Raw genomic sequence first — 20,855 nt, forward strand, 5'->3', positions numbered from 1 at the left:
GGCTTTTGCGGTAACCGAAACGGCGTAAGAGACGTTTATTCCCGGCGCGTATATAAACTGCTCCGAGGAAGGCGAAATACACCGAAAACGACTGCGGCCGCATTCGGGCACGTAGGCAAATTCGTTGCAAACATCGAGACAATGGCGTATGCCCCAGCATGCTCGGCATTTTAAATCGGCTCCGCTTTTCCTGCCGGCCTTTTCTCTCTCTCTCTCTCTCTCTCTCTCTCTCTCTCTTTCTCTATCTCTCTCTTTTTCTCTCCTTCTCTCTTTCCCGATCCCTGAAAGCCTCTTTCTTTCTTTTTGGCTATCTATCGTTTTTTTTTTTTTCTTTTTTTTTTTTAATACTTTCTCGTTCTTTCTGACCGATTCCTCCTTTCTTTCTCAATTCAAAACTATTTCTTTTTTTTTTTTTATTCAACTTTTTCATTCACTTTTACTTTTCCAATTTGTTTATCGATTTCCCGAAAATGAATGGAAAGAAGATAATTGTTATCCATACATATAAATATTCATAATCTGTCTTAACGTGAAAAGAATAATAAAAGGGTTATATATATATATATATATATATATATATATATATATATGTGCTATTAAACCTTTGTTTTGATTTTTATCTATTTTTTTTTCCTTATTTTTTTTTATCTTTTATTTTAATTTTCTATTGACATTAATTTTCTATTACATAGGAGAAATACATGTATTTACTCGTTTTTGATCATTCCCGAAAGAACTTGTTTTCTTTTAATTATACCAAGTTGAACGAGAATACGAAATGGTTTTTTGTCTTTTTACAATTCTATTAAAAAAGTAAAAGATCTCCTTTCTCATTTCGTGATTATTCTATCTTTCGTTATGACTATCGAGATAACTTCGTTGACTTTTTATTTCTTAAGATATCTTCCTATAGCGAAATCTTTGAACTACATTTCGTAAGATTCCTTTAAAAAAGTTAATGTAAAGTGAGATAGCCTTTTTTCAAATTGAATATTTAATTTTAGCAAGATCTTACGTTCCTTTTCGAACGTCAAAAATTTTCTTAAATCTGAAACTCACGTGACGTTTTAAGAAATAGTAAAAGCCATGGCTTATGTTGGCTTATGCAAGTGTCGGTAATAAATTGATCTTTATAGTAGAGCCAAGCGCGCACGTGTGTATATATTTAGTAAGTACAAATAGAAAAGACCTTTTTCGATTGGACCAAATTAACGACGAACTTAGGCAAATTCTACGAAAAAGAAATAGACCGAATAACTACCAGCTAACACGTAAGGATTAGAATCACATCAATTGTAAACGCAAACTGAATGAATATATAAAGATCATATACATCGATCGTCTAGAAATTTTCTTGATATTTCGGTATCCTAGAGGAAAGCTAAAAAAAAACTTAATCTTTTAGTGAAACTCTAGACTTTCTAGTGTTTTTTTTTCCTTTTCTTTTGTCTTGTTTCTTTTCTTTCTTTTAAAGTATTCATTTATTATTGTTCTTGTATAAGAGATAATTTCGTTCACTTCGATATAACGATAGTGATCTGAATTGACAGTAGTTTAAATCAATAATTAGTTGAACCATTACGAAAGTCCATAAATGAATTGGTACGGTAAAGAATTGATTGAATTAACATGAATATTTCAAATTTCTAAAAGCATTAGATTAAAATCGAATAGCCATCTCGAATGTAGCTATCTATTCTCGATGCCGACGTCGTGACACGTAATATGCTTGTTTATTCAAGCTAGCACAGTTAAATCAGCTTGCAAATACGGTCGAACAAACGATACGGTTTACGATGCGGCAATAAATTATAGGTAAACTTCCTTTTGTAATATATCGTAATACGGACGTTGTACGAACGTGAGGGCAGGAAGAGGTGAGTTATATATAATGATTATGGTCATTCATAAAGTGATCGCGGCCATAATTTGTTGGGCGGTTTATCACAATGAATTTCCGTTATCAAAAGCGAGCTCGCACTAATTCAAGCGAAATCACTTCTGCCGTCCGTAATTTCTTCCGATCGAATTTCTATCGGCAGCAACTTTTATTTATTGATTTGCATTATAGCGTCGCGACGATGATTTGTGTACGAAAACTTTTTCAGATGTATTACGTGCACACAGACATATTCGCAGATAGATATGGATTCAGAGAAACCGTGACGTTTTATGGGCCATTACATTTTTACCAATAAAAGCATATCATGAATAATCGATTTAAAATATTTTCTCTTCCATTATTTCGCATCAATTTGTTAATTTCATCAATTTTTTCTTTTTGCATTTAGATTTATTAACTCTCAACGTTACGCTAACTTTTAACGTAATCTTCATATTATTTTTATTAGATAGCTGTCATATTTAGTTATCTACGATTTAAATTTCTAATTTCAATGTTAACGCATAACATAATGAATTCTCTTGCATGTATATGCATGTTTATGTATTTGTGTAAAGAAAAATTCTAATTTCGATAAAACTGCCGACATTACGCATTGTATTATGTAACACCCCTGTGAAAATTTATGCGCATTCGCACAGATTTATGCGAGTAAGTTACGTCCGTTGTTACGTACGTATCGTCTATGTGAGTGTACATACGGAATTCGGACGTGCACACACGGATGCACCCGTACTCGTCGAATAGAATTCCAATCATACCGTCCGTATCACACTTTTTACTAAAAACATAGATTCTCGGTATTATCAAGAGAACACGAAATATATGTGTATGGGGGCGCGAATGCACGTACATCTGTAAATTGATGAATAGATGAAGAAGTTTTGTTGTAAAACAATTCTTTGATTGTTGCACGTTCATGATTTTATTGTTTCCATTTATTATATTACCTTTTTACGTTTTAAATTTTCTCTCTAATACCATTTTTTTGTTCGTTTTTATTTAAGTTTCGTTATTCTTTAAAATAAAACTTTTAAGGAGGAAGGATAAAAGAAGCAGGATGTATATCCGATGATAATAGCCGAAGGGCCGAATTACGTATCGATTAATTAAATCCGTCGAAAAATCCTGCCGTGGAAATGGTCCTGGCCCTAGGGTCCAATTTAAGTTGTTTCAACATCTGTACTCTTTCGGTACTGTTTAAAATTAACTCTATTACGAACAGTTCGGACTTGCTGAAAGATAAACTCACCGATAACGAAGAATAATGACGGAAGCATTTTTAGAAACTTTTTGAGATTCGAATTTTCCATTAATTGCGGAAATTCGAACGGATTCAATAAAGACGATTCGATATCGATTGGCTAAGATTATTATTTTTCATCATTATTATAACATTTTATTTTACGGTTTTTGTTTTTTCTTCCTTTTTTTTTCCCCCATACTATTGACTCTTTCGTTAGAAGAGAATTATTAGAAACTGAAAAAAGGCAAATGTCCCTTTGCTTTCGATGTTCCATTATTGAAATCTGTATGAAAGAACACGTATAAAAATTACATTGTAAAATACAGAATTACGAGCGAATTACAAAAAAAAAAAAAAAGAAAAAAAAAAGAAAAGAACGAATAATAAAATATAAAGAGAAATGACAAAAATGTAAGAATTCATCATTTCACGCAGGTACATCAAGCCGATGGCTAAACTCAAAATGGCCTTCGATCCTGCGTTCGATAACGGACTACTCATCGTGATCGCCAATAACGAAAGTAATTGAAAATCGATTTTCCAGCGATCTATATCGATCCTCCTCGCGATCCATCGTGGAACGGGCCACGTATACGAGTCGAGCTCGTTACCGTCGGCTTTGATTACGTGCCGTACGTGATTCTATTAATCGAATAGTCCGCTAATCGAGTAGGAAAGACGCGTTTGTAGTCGTAGTGATAGCGATTTCAGTAGTAATAGTAGTAGTATAGTGTTAGGAATAGTATTAGTAGTAGTAGTAGTAGTAGGTTAAGTGTATGTAGGATAAATAGTAATGGTGGTAGTGGTAGTAATAGTAGTAATACTAAGAGAAATAGTAATGGTGGTAGTGGTAGTAGTAACAGTAGTAGTAGTAGTAGTAGTAGTAGTAGTAGTAGTAGTAGTAGTAGTAGTAGTAGTAGTAGTAGTAGTAGTAGTAGTAGTAGTAACCAGGAATGGTAGCTCAAACTTTTATCGGTGTTCTATCTGCGTTCAGATTCTCGAAACGCAATATTCTATTTGTGTTAGACTTTTCTCCGAGTTTCGAGATATAGAATACGTTTGTCAAATTTGTCGACACCCTTTCAGATTCATTCTTTGTACAATATACATAGAACTATATCCCTATCTGTAACTCGAACCGTTTTTTTTTTTTTTCTATCTCTTTTTGTTCCATTCGTTGGGGAGTACATAACGGAGGTGAAACCACGAGTTTGCATTGCAGATTGGTAACTACATTCCGATTTTACGCGGACGATTTTTCCCATAGCTCCTACCCCCCAAACTCGTTCTCTCTCTCTCTCTCTCTCTCTCTCTCTCTCTCTTCATCTGTCTATCCAACTATTCATCCATCTCCATCCATATACACGGCATCTCCCTTTCTCTTGACTCCAGGACAACGCAATCTGGTCAATGTCTATCCCCCTTTTCTCTTTCTCGACTAATGCACCTTTTTTTCGCAAGTTGTAGGCGAGCTCTCGCGTGTCCCGGGAAATGCCGAAAAATAGCCAAGGGATGTGGATTTTTTTCGTCGTTCAGCTATACACATTCAATGGAATAAATCGAGCAATGGGAATTTAGAGAATGAGAAACGGAATGAAGGGTAAATGGACGAAAGGGTTAGATGGATGGCAGAGAAACGGTGAGGAAGCGAGATCAGAAGGAGAGAATGATGGAAATCCTGCGTGTATTTTTTTCAGAGCATGTGTGTCTCTGTATACGTATGTGTGATAGAGGGGGGATGAAATTGGTTCGGAGAAGAGAATGAATAAAGAGAGAGAGAGAGGGAGGGAGGAGAGAAAGAGAAACAAGGACGTATATATAACCGTTAAAAATGCCAACGGCACGTTGGTGACGTATACGTCGTCCCTCTATTGACCGGTTGAAGGAGGGCGAATCGAAACGAGCGCGAGACTGGACTCTCCTGGACACTCCGCCACCTTTGCGCGGTATTTTATTTACCATGGAAACTGGAACGCGTGCGTCTACTATTGGCGCGATCATCATTTTCACTCTCTACAGGAAATGCAAACGATGAAATAATGAAGCTTTACATCTAACATTAATATCGTACATCTTGCTTTTACTTTTGTTTCCTTCCTTTTTTCTGTTTTTTTTTTTTTTTTTTTTTCTTCCTTTTACGTCTTTCGTTTCATTCTCTTTATTTTTCTTTAACACATCGCGACCTAAACGCAAATCGATATACATATTTATTCAATATCTTTCATAACACTTTTTTTTCGATACAGAATACGAAAGAATTTATCGTCGTTCTTCTTAGATTTATTACTCTTAGTGCGAAGCATAGTTTTTACCTTATCGACGATTTAATTCATGACATTTTAATTTAAAAAATGAACATATTACATTTATTATAATGTGTTTAACTAGCTTATAACGTGAAATTATATTCTTACGTAATATTGTTGGACTGAAAATTAAATTAAATTGAAAATGATTATATTACTCGTTCTTTGATTAGATGTATTTAAATGTTAAAATGTCATTTAAAAAAAGTCTTAAAAAATATTCTCTCCCTTAAAATTCAATCTGATATTTTCGCAATTATAATTATCTTGATTATTAATATCTTACTTAGTTTTCATTATAAGTTATTCATTTTTCGTATCTATTAATTAAAATAAAACGATAATAATTCTATTATATTAAAAATTTTCTTCAAAAGCGTTATTACGTATACGTTTTTCCTTGATACAAGTTGTATTAGCAACCACTTGGCCCCTTGCCGCTTATATCGTGCTTATATCGAACTACGACGAATTTATCTACCTATCCACTTTCCCCTCTACGTTTTCTCGCCGCGTCTCTTTTTCCCCGTCACATAGCGCGATACGATAAAAATGGAACGTCGAAACTACCGTTGGCCGCTGCGGAACAATTTTGCTCCTTTCACCGACGAGCTATCGATTTATCGGTAATATCGAGCGGACCGAAAAGAGAGAGGGGGGAGAGAGAGAGAGAGAGAGGAAAAGAGAGAAGGAGAGAAAGAGAGAGGGAGGGGGAGAAAGAGAGAGAGAGAGAGAGAGAGAGAAAAAGAGAAATGCGGAAACGGTCGGCGTAATAACGCTGCAAAAATCTAAACAGATGGATAATACGATAAATGAATTAAGCTTGCGCCAATTCTGTTTTTTCTTTCTTTCTTTTTTTTTTTTTTTTATTTCTCTCCTTTTCTCTTTCTTTTATTATTTTCTTTCTACCGTCTTTTCGCTTTTTATTCGTCCCTGTTGTATTTATTGAAAACGTGAAATGGAAAGGGAGAGAAAGAAAACATCAAGCAAAGATTGAAATTTTACATGAGTAGTTAGATGATCTTTATTTCTTCTTTATATTCAAAATCGTTTCGATTTAATTTACAAAAAATATTTTTAGATCTGTTTCTATTTCTTCTTCTTTTTGTTTTTCTTTTTTCTTGGCTCTCTCTCTCTCTCTCTCTCTCTCTCTCTCTCTCTCTTTTCATTCATACACCATAACAAATTTTTAATGCAACAAAATGATTTATACGATCCTGATAAATTTTTATCGCCTCACAGAGTAGGTAAGAGAATTTTTTGTTTCTTTCTTCCTGAATATATTGATTTATGAACGAGCCGTTCTAGAGTCGTAGAATTTTGAAGTATGTAAAAAGACTTCGTTATAGCAATATGAGTGTTCTAAAATTTATTCATAAGCACAATAAAGTATTAGTAAATATAAGTTCAGAGATAGACAGTTTCTGAGTTGTAAAAGTATTTTATTTTGTTATACCTGTCCGATGTATTTTTTTGTTCCTGACAAAAGTTCTGAATTAAATCATTTAAGCTCTACCGCAATCTACATATTCTTTTCTCTTTTTTCTTTTTCCTTTTCTTTTTTTATTTTTTTATCAACACTCTTCGTAACTTTGATCAATACCACGAGTATCTAAAGTTTGAATCATTCATTTTAAAACTTCTTCTATCATTTAAGAGAGAGAGAGTGAGAGAGAGAGAGAGAGAGAGCCAAGAGTATAGATATACATAAAAATGATTGCATTATACCTTTTACTACCTTTCTCGCATTACTCTTTTTCTTTTCTTAGTATCTTCCTTAAATATGCATATTGCATTTCAATCGAATTGTCGAAACAGGAAAATTCGAGAAGCTGCATACGTCATACCAGAATATGATTTTCAACGAATCCCATTGCAAAACAAGTATAATGGAAGTATGATGTTCTTATCTCGGAGGGTCGATACACGTTACGATAAGAGAGTGAGCTTTTCCAACCGAAAACCCGTACTTCTATTTCCAAGTCTGAGAATTCTCAACGTTGTGGATTTTATAGTGAGAGTAAATATTATATCACTTTCGAGTATTGCTGTGTTCATTTCCGACGACGAATGACGTACAACGTTGATAATGTCCATTTAAGAAAGATTCTTAAAGAACATATCAGATGTTCATGATAAAAGTTAATTATCACGAAAGTAAATTATTTCAAATTGATGTGTCTTCGAATTACTGTACAAAAAATTCTGTTTCTCTCTCTTTTTTTCCTTTTATGTTTTCCTTTTAATTTTCCTCTCTTATCCATTATTTTTCCTTTTACTTCTTATTCAATTCGAAAAAAATTATTTCCATTTTTCATCGCTAGAAGCAGAAAGAAGAACGACCTTGACATTTTTACGTGAACTTATTCGTCGCGTAGTTCGCATGACGATTCATAGAGAGAACTTCTTGGCACTTCCGACCTAGTAGCTTTTGCTTTGCCGCATGCGTTAGAGAGTTGCAAGGAATGAATAGTTTATCGTTTTACGTGTTGTACCGCGCGAGCCCGAACTATCAAGCAGAAAACATAATAGAGAAGTGCATGTGATATGGATAGTAGTCACGCACGTAGTACATAATGCACGTAGTCGTATATAGTGGTATACTTAAGTACATATATCGTACATTGGCCGGCAATTCCATCGTTCAGAGGTGGATTTCAACGCGGCTTCTCAACGTAAGAACTTTAAATTAACGACTTACATTGAATCGGCCTTAATCTACTCTATTCTCTCTTTCTCTTTCTCTCTCTTTCTAACCAATAAATATGTATTTCTCTATTGGAACGTGCCAATGTATCCACAGTGATATCAATGATGTTAAGATATTCTCTTCTATTTCTTTTACTTTATTATCGATTCATAATACTTCCTTTTGCTTGCATTTGAATTGCTATTATATTTTCTTTGCGATAGTTCTATTGTTTTCCCAGAAAAGAAGTTTTAATCGAAATATCTATGAATATCCGTTGAATGAAATCATTCCTGGAATTTTATTAACGCCAAGCACTTATTCGCACGTTATGCTTCGTGCATCGTAACAATTTACACATATCTTTGATACTCCTGGCTAATTAAAAAGCAAACTTAGCGATACTTCCATCAGAAAAGCGAACACAATCTTCTGTTCTCTCTCTCTCTCTCTGTAACTTTTTCCTTTATAAATACCGTCATAGTATAAATTTTGTAAATAAATCATCTTTCTTTTTATATGGAAGCATGATATTTTTGTTATTTATCATTATAAACGAACATGTTCGTTAACATACGCGAGATACTTTTTCTCAATTTGCAGTCATATCTCTCTCTCTCTCTCTCTCTCTCTCTCTCTTTTTTCTTTTCGTCATGTATAAAACGATGAACATTTCAAAATAGCTCGAGACACCAAGTACGCTAGAGTCTGCAATTAACTTCTTTTTCTTCTTTTTATTCTTATCGCGATGTCGAAATTCGTGGAAACTATGAGAAAGATAAAAAAGAAAGAAAGAAAAAAAAAAAAGAAGAATGGATGAAGGATTCATTCGAACAATACAAACTACTAGAAATGCGAATTTCTTTGGCCATTTGTAACTTTTCGAAAAAGTCGATATCGAATATATCCGCAGAACATGTTAGTATGTGAATATTCCGCTGCACTTTTATCATTCTCGGCTTTTATTCGTTCGTTCGTATCCGTCGAAATTGAATTTTCTTCCTGCTACTTTTGTCTATTTTGTCTTCGAGTCTCTTATGCTCATCCCTTTTCTCTTTCGACGTACATACATACGTATGTAAGTATCTACGTATATACGTACCCACATAGGTAAATATGTCTTTCTCGTCGAAAATCTCAATGCGACGTGGCGTCGTTGAGATTTCATGCGTCAATGGTCGAGGCGAAAACTCCCTGAATTTCGAAGCTTTTGTCCGAAATATAGAAAATGCTCGAAGTACGACGACGAAATGGGAAAAGTTTTGAATAGCCCCGTATTTATAATTAGCCATACGCATTAGTTTTCAGTTCGTTCGAAGATTTTCTTTTTTTTTTATTCCTTCTTATTTCCTCTTTTTTTTCTTTTTTTTTTTTTTTTTTTTTTTTTTTTTTTGATCGTTTTAATCTCAACCTTTCGAAAGTTCAAGCACTCCGTTCATGCGATATATTATTTGTTTTGTGCAACTTGTGTTTGACTTCAATTCGATCACATAACATTTTACTCGTCGAGAGAATTCATTTTTTGCAATCTCTTTTCCCTTTTCTTTTTTTTTTCTTTTTTTAATGATAATAATTGATCAATTTATTGTTAATTGTCTTTTTTTTTCTTTTTTCGATGACAAATTAATTAAACGTTAGATTTCAGAAAATTGTGACAGATAATAAATCTTCATTCGTTCTGTCGAAAATATCATAACAATGAATTTCATTAATCTGTCATTTGATCTGTCCATAGTGTTAATTTACTGTACATAACGCATACCTACGACAGCTCGTAATTTCCTAGATATTCATAGTAAATTTGCCATGCGTAAAATCTATAGAGGCTGGTCTATAGAATCGTTGATTTTGATCGTAGATAGCATATGCATATTATAATAAATAATCGACGATGATTAATATGCAAACGTCGATTGAAAGACAACCAATGGAACGTTTCGTTAGATAAGTGAACCACCAATATACAAATATTTATTGTACTACCGTAATGACAACAATTGATTATAATTTCTTTGATATCGATAAAAAAAAAAAAAAGAAAAAAAAAAAAAGAAAAAACAACGATGAGAAATCTCATAAGAGATAAAAAAGAAGATCGACGAAGTATACTTCGGTATTTATATGTAAATATTAAAACTAAACGATACGCGATGATACGTGCCAGTTTGAATTTACAGGAAAAGGGAAACAGTTTCGGGTGTAAACGAGTCGTTATCGTTCCAATTTATTTTTTTCCTCGAACTGGCGAATGTCCGGTGGCGTTCGTGCGAGAGCCCATCATTTTACTCGATCCACCTGAGATACGTTATCTGGATAACATAAATCGATACAATATACTCTCTTTTCCTTGTATTTTAATAATGTCACGTGCATCGTTCAGAAATCTCTGATATTTTCTTTTTTTTCAAAAGTTATTACGCTATTAAGCGGCTATGAATCATGTTAGTAAGAAAAAAAAAAAAGAAAAAAAAAAAAGAAAAAAAGGAAAAGAAAAGAAAAAAAAAAAGAAAAAAAAAGAAGTAAAGAAAAACCTGCTAAAACACGCAATCATGATGAAGACCATGAATAAGAAGTCAAGACAAGATTTCATTCCCTTAAGTTGAACGGCTTACCATCGTTATAAGAAAAGTCTTGAAAAGTTAATTACAAAAAATCTGTTAATTAACGTAAGTATTTCTCTATTTGAAATCAGAACGAACGTAGTATCTTTTTTCTTTATACTTTATGAAAACTAAAAAGGTAGTACTTAATTTTACGGAATTAATTTAAACGAGTCGAGCTCGATTAATTAAAAATCTCAAAGCTTTCATTTTTTTTTCTTTCTTTTTGTTTTTTTTTTTTTCTTTTTTTTTTTCATGCAATTCTCATTCATTGACTAGCAAATACAGATCGATTCCTGACAAAGCAAATAGGAATCAAAGAACGCTTACACCTTGACAAATAGGTATAAACTTAGCCGCAGGAGTTCAGTACCGTTTGCATTCAAGATCTCGATAAGATCTACGTAATCACGAGGAAGGGTTTCGAGCACTTTGATAGCTACATCGAGACTTGCTATTAACGATGATTGTGTAAACCACCGATTAGATCTTTATCTACAACGATACGATAGATCGCGATCAAAGATCGAACGCAATCTCTGTGGAATTATTGAATTATATCTTGATTGTTGTGAAAATACAAACCATAACGAGAAAAACAACGAACAGCGTATTTCTTTGGTATTAAAAATAATTTTTACGATAAACAACATTACAATATATAAATCTATCGTATCATTTTATCGAAGATGAAGAATAGAAGAGATTTCATCAAGATAGAAAGTAATTGTTAATATTAATGTTCTAATATTAATAGTAATATTAATTTATAAATAATAAATAATACAAAAATATATTATTTTCTTTGGTTCTCAAAACGAATAATATTTTTCCATGGATCCAATATTAACAATATATGGATTACTTTCTAAATAATAGAAAAAATAGAAAACGTAAGATTCTAATAGATTTCTTGCCGTTAAGAAGGGAAAAATGGAAACACGATTATCGATTGGAAAACTCTTGTCGTCGGATTAGCCGAATAGAAAATAAAAAGTTATCAGGATCGTTTCTGCGAAGATTTCGAAGAGACGATTCGAGCGTAAGCTTCATCTCGACTCAGGGGTTTCGACCTCTAAGGGGCACGCCCTATGCTCTTTGCCCTTTACCCTTCTTCATCGAGAAACCGTTCTCGAACCCTTCGTTGAAATTGGAATTTGATCCGTATCCGTGATATCTAATAACCCCTCGCCTTTTACTTATCGACGAACTGAAATTGCGTCTCCGATCGCAAGAACTGACCCGTACTGAACTCCCATGAGCTGACCTTCCGTTCTCTTTGCACGAAGGAATATCGACAAAAATCGCGATTAGTATTGTCGATAGTTAATAAAATTAATTCTACCATTGTAGTTGACAATCTGTATCAGTCACAATTATAATCGAAATAAAAAGTCGAACGAACGGAGCTATGAGCCTCTTCCAATGAAAGCGTTAAATAATATTATAATATAAACATAAAAAAAGTCTCATTTATTTTACAAATTTTCTATTATCAATTACTAATTCATCTTTGTCTTACTTCGCAATAAGAAATGATGAAAGATGATGAATATCGTCCTTCAATCAAAGTCAATTAATATAAACTCCCCAATTCATTTGCTTTTTTATCGATAATGATAATATTCAAAGAGTTCGCGCACGTTAAGAGAAAGTTCATTAACGAAGATCGATTTTATTGTTAGCCATGTTCGACACGACGCGCGACGTGTTCGTTTCGCCGTCGAGCTCCCTTTAATTTCCACCCTTCTTCGATACTTTTCGCTCTACCTCAACCTTCCTCATCACTTCTTTCGTTCTCTTACCTTGTCTGCCGATGAAACGATATTGAAGATTGAGAGAACGGTTCGTAACGATTGGCAAACTTGATTACACTACTTACTTTCCTTTTTTTCTTCTTTTATTTTTACAACGAGATAAAAGTGTCTTCTTCTTCAATTCTGTGATATTGGGTTGATACTTAAATAAATGCATAAAGTATAAGGTAAAATGTTTATTATAATAAAAAAGTATTTATTTTTAAATCAATATTTTAACAAATACGACATTTTATGATCGTATTTCTTAGCCCATTTTACACAGTTATTATATATCTTTTATATTAAATTGGTAAATTATGGTTGACATTTTCAAGCAGAAATATTAAATACAAATTTTGTTTATTTCGATATAAAATATGAAAAATTTCATTTGCCAACTCAATATTTTTAACTTTCAAGCAAACGAACGAAATAAACTTCGACATTAAATCAAAATATGGCTGGTATCTTTGAAAATTGCTGATATTATTCGACATTGGTGCAAAATTTCAAGTTTATTACGTTGCACGAATCATCGGAAAAGACAAAGGGAGGAGCCATGCATCGAGGTGGACGGGAGCCGAGGGGCCATTCGTCATAAAGCGGAAAGCAGCCGGCACATTGCCGGAAGTGACGTCACGCTTGAAATATCGACTAATAATTTATACGCAGACATTGGTGGTCGCTCGCGTTTTGCAGGCTTACCTGTCCGTAATAACAAACACTAACGCCTCCGCACGACGCCGTCATCGTCGCGGTACGTGCATTTGACGCCTCTAAATGCTACCCTTCCTTTTGGAATCTGTAATACTTACAACGATATTAAAAATACTACGATTATTGTGCAACTATAATTCAACTAATAATGCAACTATAATAGAGTTTCAATTCATTAAATGATAATATCATAAACCTCATATTTAATATCGTTAATGATATTATCTATTTTGTCGCACATATATGTAACATTATTTTACATATATCTACATATATTATTTTGCATATATATGTACATATATTAACACAATATATATATATATATATTGTAATAATATTAATGATAATATTGATAATATTACATAGAAATATCTTTTGAATGAAACGATGTCATTGATAAATGATCATAGATATTTTACTTATAGACTTTCATGAGAAAAAGAAGCTGTAAAAAAGTTTCTATAAAAGAAGCTTCTAAAAAAAAGTATATATATATATATATATATATATATATATATGTCTCGTGTTAGATAAGAATTGAAAATGAAATTATGATAATGCGTATATTTCGTAGCTAATAAACTTCTACGAGATTTTTATTCAATTGACATCTAGTCCTTGTTGCATGTCCAATGTTAATCAAGATAAAATAGATATAATTAGATGTTACTTGATGTAAAAGAAAGTTGAAAGGTTAAAAAGACTAAAAACAAAAAGATTAAAAAGTTAAGAGACAAAAGTTAATTTTAAGACTTTACGATTGGCTTCATTTTCGTGCCGACGTTGACTCTATTACGATCTAACTATGACTGGCTCATTATTAACCAAAACTAAACGAACAAAGTACAGAAGGAATACAAACATAAAGGTCATAATAGTGACGATTTACGATATACATTTCTCTGAATATTTTCAATATATTTTATAATTTGATTTCTTGTTTTGGTTGTTTTCGTATATTATTTCACAAAAAGTAACACTCTGTGTGTGTGTGTGTATTGAAGAATCAAAAAAAAAAAGCAAAGGAAGTAATAAAGGAAGAGAGATAAAAGTAAACAATGTCGTTTAATTCTTATTTTTCCCATCGACGTAATTTCACGATAACAATATATCCATTCTCATCGATAACACTTCGATTTTCTCTCCTCATTACTTTGTCCTTGATTTTTGGCTTAATGAAAGAGAAAGAGAGAGAAAAAATAAAGAGAGAAAGAGAGAGAGAGAGAGAGAGAGAGAAAGAGAGAAGGAATATTATCAAAGGTATTGTTCGCTCGTTTCTCGTTGAAGAGACAGTACGAAAGATAGAAAAAAAAGAAAAGAGGAAAAAGGGATAAGTAAAATTTAGACAAAGGATCATCAAATTTCTAGAAGGACACTAGACAATGATAGATATCTCATAACTTCAATGGCAAATTCTGATAGAACACTTTGCGTTGAAGATAATAAAAAATTGATATTAAGAACACCCATATAAGAGACAAATTTAATACAATAATGATTTTCGATGGAATTTTCATTAGAAAGATAGATAGATAGATAGAGATAGAGATAGAGAGAGAGATAGAGAAAGAGAGAGAGAGAGATGTAATCTTCGATATTAAATATCTTGAAGAATTTTCTGTACGAGTTAGGAGTAATATTTCCAATGTTCTCTTTTTGAGTGACTCGAATGCACTTTGAGATTGTAAAAGGAAATAAAAGAAAAAAAAAAAGAAAAGAAAAAAAAAGAAAAAAGAAAGAAAAAAGAGAGGAAAGGTATAGGATATAAGGATCCTCCAAAGCTTATATACCGAAAGGACGAGTGATCGATTCGTAAGGAAAGAGCGGAGTCTCTACTTTTTCTTGTCTCTCTCGAACCGATAGAGTAAATGCTTTGCTCTCGCGTTCAATATTCTCCATATTTCTCGTGACAATTTCTCTTGGCAAATTTATAGACTTCCCTTTGGCCGGGACGACGAGAAGGCAGCGAGAAGACGTCGAAAAGATGCGAGAACGACGGAGACCTTTGAAAGGGTGAGAGATGAGAATGAAAGAGAAGGAAAGAGAAGGAAGGAAGGAAGGAAGGAAGGAAGGAAAGAACGAAGACGGGAAGGCTTTCGAAGGTAAGCTTCTGCCACCTTCTTTCTTCGACTACTTCCCCGCTGCAATCGGTTACACGACGACACGTCGATCTGTCCTTGCGTCGTCGTTTCGAAGGCATGCAACTCTAGATATTCGTGGGCTTGCTATATCCAACTACTCTCCTTTCTCTCCCTTCATCGTCTCCATTTTATACTCGTCCTTCGAAAGCATAGAAAAAAATCTCATATACATACAGATCTAATATATGTAGATACATGTAAAATAACGTTACATACAGATAATATCATTAACGATATTAAATAAGAGATTTATGATATTATCATTTAATAAATTGAAATTCTATATAATATTATAGTTGTACAATAATCGTAATATTTTTAATATCATTGTAAACGTTACAGATTCCAAAAGGAAGGTTAACATTTAGAGACATCGATTAATCCATTTTATTTATCTATTATTTAAATATCGAATTAATATTAAATAAAATATCGGTATATTTATTAATTCGTAATATATTATATTGTATTTTATATTTATACATTATATTAATATTAATATTATATTTAATAATTAATAATTATATATTAAGTAATATTTAATTTTATAACAACGCTTGTACTTTTAGATAATATAAAAATGTTTGGAAATATTTTTAATCGATCGATGATATATTTCGATCAGTGACATATTAAATAAAAGTGAAAAAGGATTATAACATAGAAATAACTAATGGATATTGGAAAATTGAATAGACTTATTATTAATTAATTTGCTCGTATTTCTACATAAAGTTTTTGAAAAATCATTGAACCTGTTCACTTTTTAGCTCACTTGGGGATCTCTCATAAACGTATTCATTAGAGGAGAAGCGTAGCTCGTAGGCAAACGAGTTGGACGAGGAGGATGACGACGTTAAGCCGCGCGATTGTTACTCGAGCCGAAAATGTAGGATAAGGAGAAGGAAGAGAAGAGGATAGAAGGGTCGAGGGAAAACTCGAGGCAAGTTCTCCGCCGCTACGAGAGGGGTTATTGATCTTAATTAACCGACTCGTGCTCTGAGCGTATTAGCAGAGAGTATACGAGTCGTGTAATTCGGTATAATATTCCACGAGCCTGATCTATGGATACTAAGCTATGAGATACGAAGGAGAGAATTTCAAAAGCATCGTAATCATTTTTTTTTTTTTTTAAAGAACACCATTAACGTTATTATTAATCAATTAAATCGATTGCCAATCTTATAAGTTTCTATTTCCAAACTGTACAAAATTGATTCAATATTTTATTCGATTTCATTCGAATGAAGATATATTTGACGATTACATGAAAGATTGTAGAAAATTGTGTGTTGATTTTTAAACTGTTTAATATCTACGTTTAAACGACATTGATGAATTTACAAGAAGCTTTATTTCATATAGACGCTGGTATTAACGCAATTCAGAAACGTGACGAATTACCTCAAGAGAAGGGAAACGTATCGTACCTTTCTTCGCTTTAATTAATCATCGCACATTCTAGTGCACGCGTCTTATTAAGACGTTTATCTTGACCCTGATCGAAGAGTTTAAAACTTATGCAAATTGCTTTTAAAATTAGAACCATAATGAATTCATCGACTTTTGACAAATCGTTCGTAATTATTCGGAGTGAAGTGTATTACCTTAAAAAATCATAAGAGTACTACATTCCTCGCCATTTCTCTCTCTTTCTCTCTTTCCTCTCTCTCTCTCTCTCTCTCTCTCTCTCTCTCTTTTTCTCTCTTTCATTCCTATAATCGTGCTGGTATCGTCGATAGAAATGCGATCTAGGCAACCCCTCAAATGTGTATAGTATGACAGTTTACGTTTCGCTATCAATTCAACACGATCGAATTTGAATTGGATCAACGAGTTTCAAATCTTCGTCGTCTCACTGTCGTCGCATTAATTGGATTACGAAGATATAACGTCTTCTTCTATCTTCTTCATTTTTCTTTTTTCTCTCTCTCTTTTTCTCTCTCTCTCTCTCTCTCTCTCTCTCTTTCTACTTTATTATGTCATATTATTATTAACCCCACGTGCTATTTTAATAATACATTAGATTTAATAATTGATTAAATATACTTTTACGTGATTATGAGATATTAATGTATACTATGTATCGTGTATAATTATTTCGATGTAATTAAAATATCTTTTTCTTCCTCTCTTTTTCTTATTCTTTTACAGCAATGAATATGTATTATACGCATAGTTATTTTATATGATCTATAAATATAACCATATAATATATATGAAGTAATCAAGTGGAAATAAAGAGAGAGAGAGAGAGAGAGAGAGAGAGAGAGAGAGACATAGAGAGTTTGTATAAACTTGCACGCGAGGTGGTAGCGACACTTGACATGATCGATGAATCGTGGAAAGGTAAGATACCTGCACTTCATTTAATCTTAATACTTGACTTTTAGGAATAACATACTATATATTTCGTAATATTAACGATTTCGTTTCACTAATTACCCTCAATTAAATTTGTAATTAGTTTGATCTTACTTCGATTGATGTCAGGAGATCTTGCTATATTTCGATTTATTCATCAATTAGATAACATAACTAATTAGAACTATTTTTATTACTTACGTGAACATTTAGATATATTTAGTAGCCTCAAAGAAGGATTTTGTTATATTGGAAATAAAATAAACGAATTTATTGCAGTCATTTTTGATTATCAAAAATAAAAATCATTTATTTATCTTCTACGATAATTGTTTAAATAGTAATGTATCGATTAATAAACATATACTCTTATAAGTATGTCTTATTTCTTTTTCGTTTTCTTATTTATAATTAGTACGAATGACATTACGATAGTTAATCATTTTCCACTTGCAAATGAGAATACTATGTTATCGAGAAAATTGCTATCATTATGCGCAAAAGACAATACACGTTCTATTCTTTTTTCGTATCCTGCTTTTATTGATAACAATATTTCTAATGATGTGTGTTTTTTAGAGAACACTCATTAGAACAGTCTCACGTCTTTTCTTAAAAAAATTCATTCAAATAGATCGGAAAATAACTAGATATATAATCCTATTGAAAATAAAAATTATTCATTCTATTGTCATTTGAATGATTAGGAGAAAAGAAAAAAGAAAAAAAAGAAACAAAAACAAAAAAGCAAGAGGAAAATATGTATCATTTGTATCGTCGATAAATTAGTACAATACGAAGCTTTGTCAAGCTTTGTCCGAGATGACATGAACGCATCGAAAATGTGGTGCATTCACGCAGATCGGGTCATTATGCATTCGAAGTAATGCGCAACTACATTGCATTGCGACTCGGCAATCACTTTGCCTGTCATTCGAATTCGCCGGTGCGTCATAACTCGTGAGTTCGAGTGCCGCGTACTATCCTAAATCTAAATCAAAATCGTAGTTCTCTCTCATAATTGTGTAATATTCGTGAAGGCCGGGGAGTGCACAGTGTGTTTCGTTTCATTAATTAATGATTCCACATGAATTCGGTACTAGAGGCATCGCGATGCATCGCGAAAGAGCTTGAACATGCGATGTTATATATATATGTGTGTGTGTTTGTGTGTATTTGTGTAGATACTTACATAAAGATATACTACTTCTACATACGAAATACACGTTGTACTTTAACATCTTGGAAAGAAGAGGTAGGATCAAAGGAGTACGAAGGAAGCAGAGAGTAGAAGATTATTATGCAGAGAAACACGAAAAGACTCGCGAATAAAGGGGCTCCTTTTATAATAAGAAATCTCAACGGTACCGGAATAATCCAAGCGTGAGCTTTCCGTAAGCTTTCTCGAGGTTTTCCGTGCTTTTTCTTTTTTTTTCTTTTTCTTTTTTTTTTTTTCCCTTTTTTTTTCACTGATGACTGAAGTTACGAAGTAAATCCTCCGTAATTTAAATATCAAAATAAATCCCTCTTTATCGTTAAAAGTTGGATCTAACTGTTTTATAAAAACCGTATATTTGTCGATTCAATCGTTCGATATTCGATAAGTAATTAGAAAATTAATGAATTAGATATGTCCTATTTAATTTGTTCCCATATAAATTTATTGCCCTATAAATATAACAACAATCAAATCATTAGTCGTAATTGTTCAAATAAAATTCAATTATCAATTCGAACAAGAATACGATCGTCCGATGTATCTAAATGTAGAGCAAAATTGAAATGGTTGAAATTTAATGTATCGAAATTAATAAAATACCTAATGATTATTGAATATTATACGGCGATGTTACGAAGCATGATGACAGAGAATTCAATTTTATTTCCCGTTGCATAAGAAACTAACCGATCGTTCTCCCATTTAGTCCATAGTCAACTCTTTTCTTCTTTCTTTCTTCCTTTCTTTCTCTCCCATCGTCGTCTCCATCGCCGGGCATTACCTTTAAATATTCATCGATGATATTTTATATGAAAGTTTCGAACGCCATTACCGAATGAAGAGGTTAATTGCTACTTTGCATAATAATTCAATAAGAATAAAACGTCCGGTCATTGTTCCCCCACGGTTTTCAGGTTTTTCTCCTTGAATATCGAAAAAAAAAAAAAAAAAGAAAAGAGAATTTTATCGCTAGGATAAAAGAACTGGACTTCTTTTCCCTTAGATTATAGACCGCGAAGCTATTCCATCGAAATTCATCTATACCGCTTCCTACTTGATTACCGAGGAATCTTTCTATTCAATGTCTTTTCGATGAAAATGAACGTACATTTTATTAGATTTGATTCTATTGTACGTTGTCAATTTTTTGACAAATTATTAATAAAATTATATTTATTGTCACATTGAATAATAATTATATTTTTATCCTTTCATATGCTTATAAATGTAACTTTATTTTCATTTATTTATAAATATTGTTTATATATATATGTGAAAACAAAAGATTTACATTCTGATTAAGTTTACATTTTGATTAAACGAGACACGATCTTTATTTTCTACCACCATAAATCTCAGCATCGGTGTTAATACTTTCGTTGCTTTCCGTTTAACGACGCTACCCCCATGAGATTATCCCTCGTTTTACTTCGGAACGATCAAATCGTAGGAACCTACCAACACGTAGACCGAAAGCTCGTAAAACTGGACCGACAAAAATTCTTTTACGACTCGCGTTCTACAACTCGTTTGATTCGTTCGCGATTTCTCGACACCTACAACTAACGGCTATACACTCACAACACGCGAAATGAGGAAAGCTCGTGGAGGTGCTTTTATTACGAATGCACCATGCAATGCATAAATAACGTGCGACAGTCACGTTCACAATGACTCGTTAAGGTCCGTCAGTTGGTATGAGAACGCGTGGGCGCGCGCGCGCGAGAGAGAGAGAGAGAGAGAGAGAGAGAAAGAGAGAGGGTGGTTGGGAGGAAGAAGGGGTAGAGAAACAAATCGATAAAATATAAATTCTATTGGAGAATTTTGCGTTGGTCCAAGCGATAGAACGCATATATTATGGATATTTCAAC

The 20,855-nt window shown here is 32.8% G+C and overlaps 1 long non-coding RNA gene across 1 annotated transcript in view; it reads left to right on the forward strand.

The window, feature by feature from the left end:
* Positions 1-18,047, forward strand: part of LOC124425372 — a 68,207-nt gene extending 50,160 nt beyond the window's left edge. The window contains exons 2-3 of the long non-coding RNA XR_006942487.1: positions 15,195-15,362; positions 16,172-18,047. This is a non-coding gene — a long non-coding RNA (uncharacterized LOC124425372). The remainder of the gene's footprint in view (positions 1-15,194; positions 15,363-16,171) is intronic.
* Positions 18,048-20,855: the final 2,808 nt, after the last annotated feature.

This window comes from Vespa crabro, chromosome 7, assembly GCF_910589235.1.
Source record: "Vespa crabro chromosome 7, iyVesCrab1.2, whole genome shotgun sequence".
Lineage (NCBI taxonomy): Eukaryota > Metazoa > Arthropoda > Insecta > Hymenoptera > Vespidae > Vespa > Vespa crabro.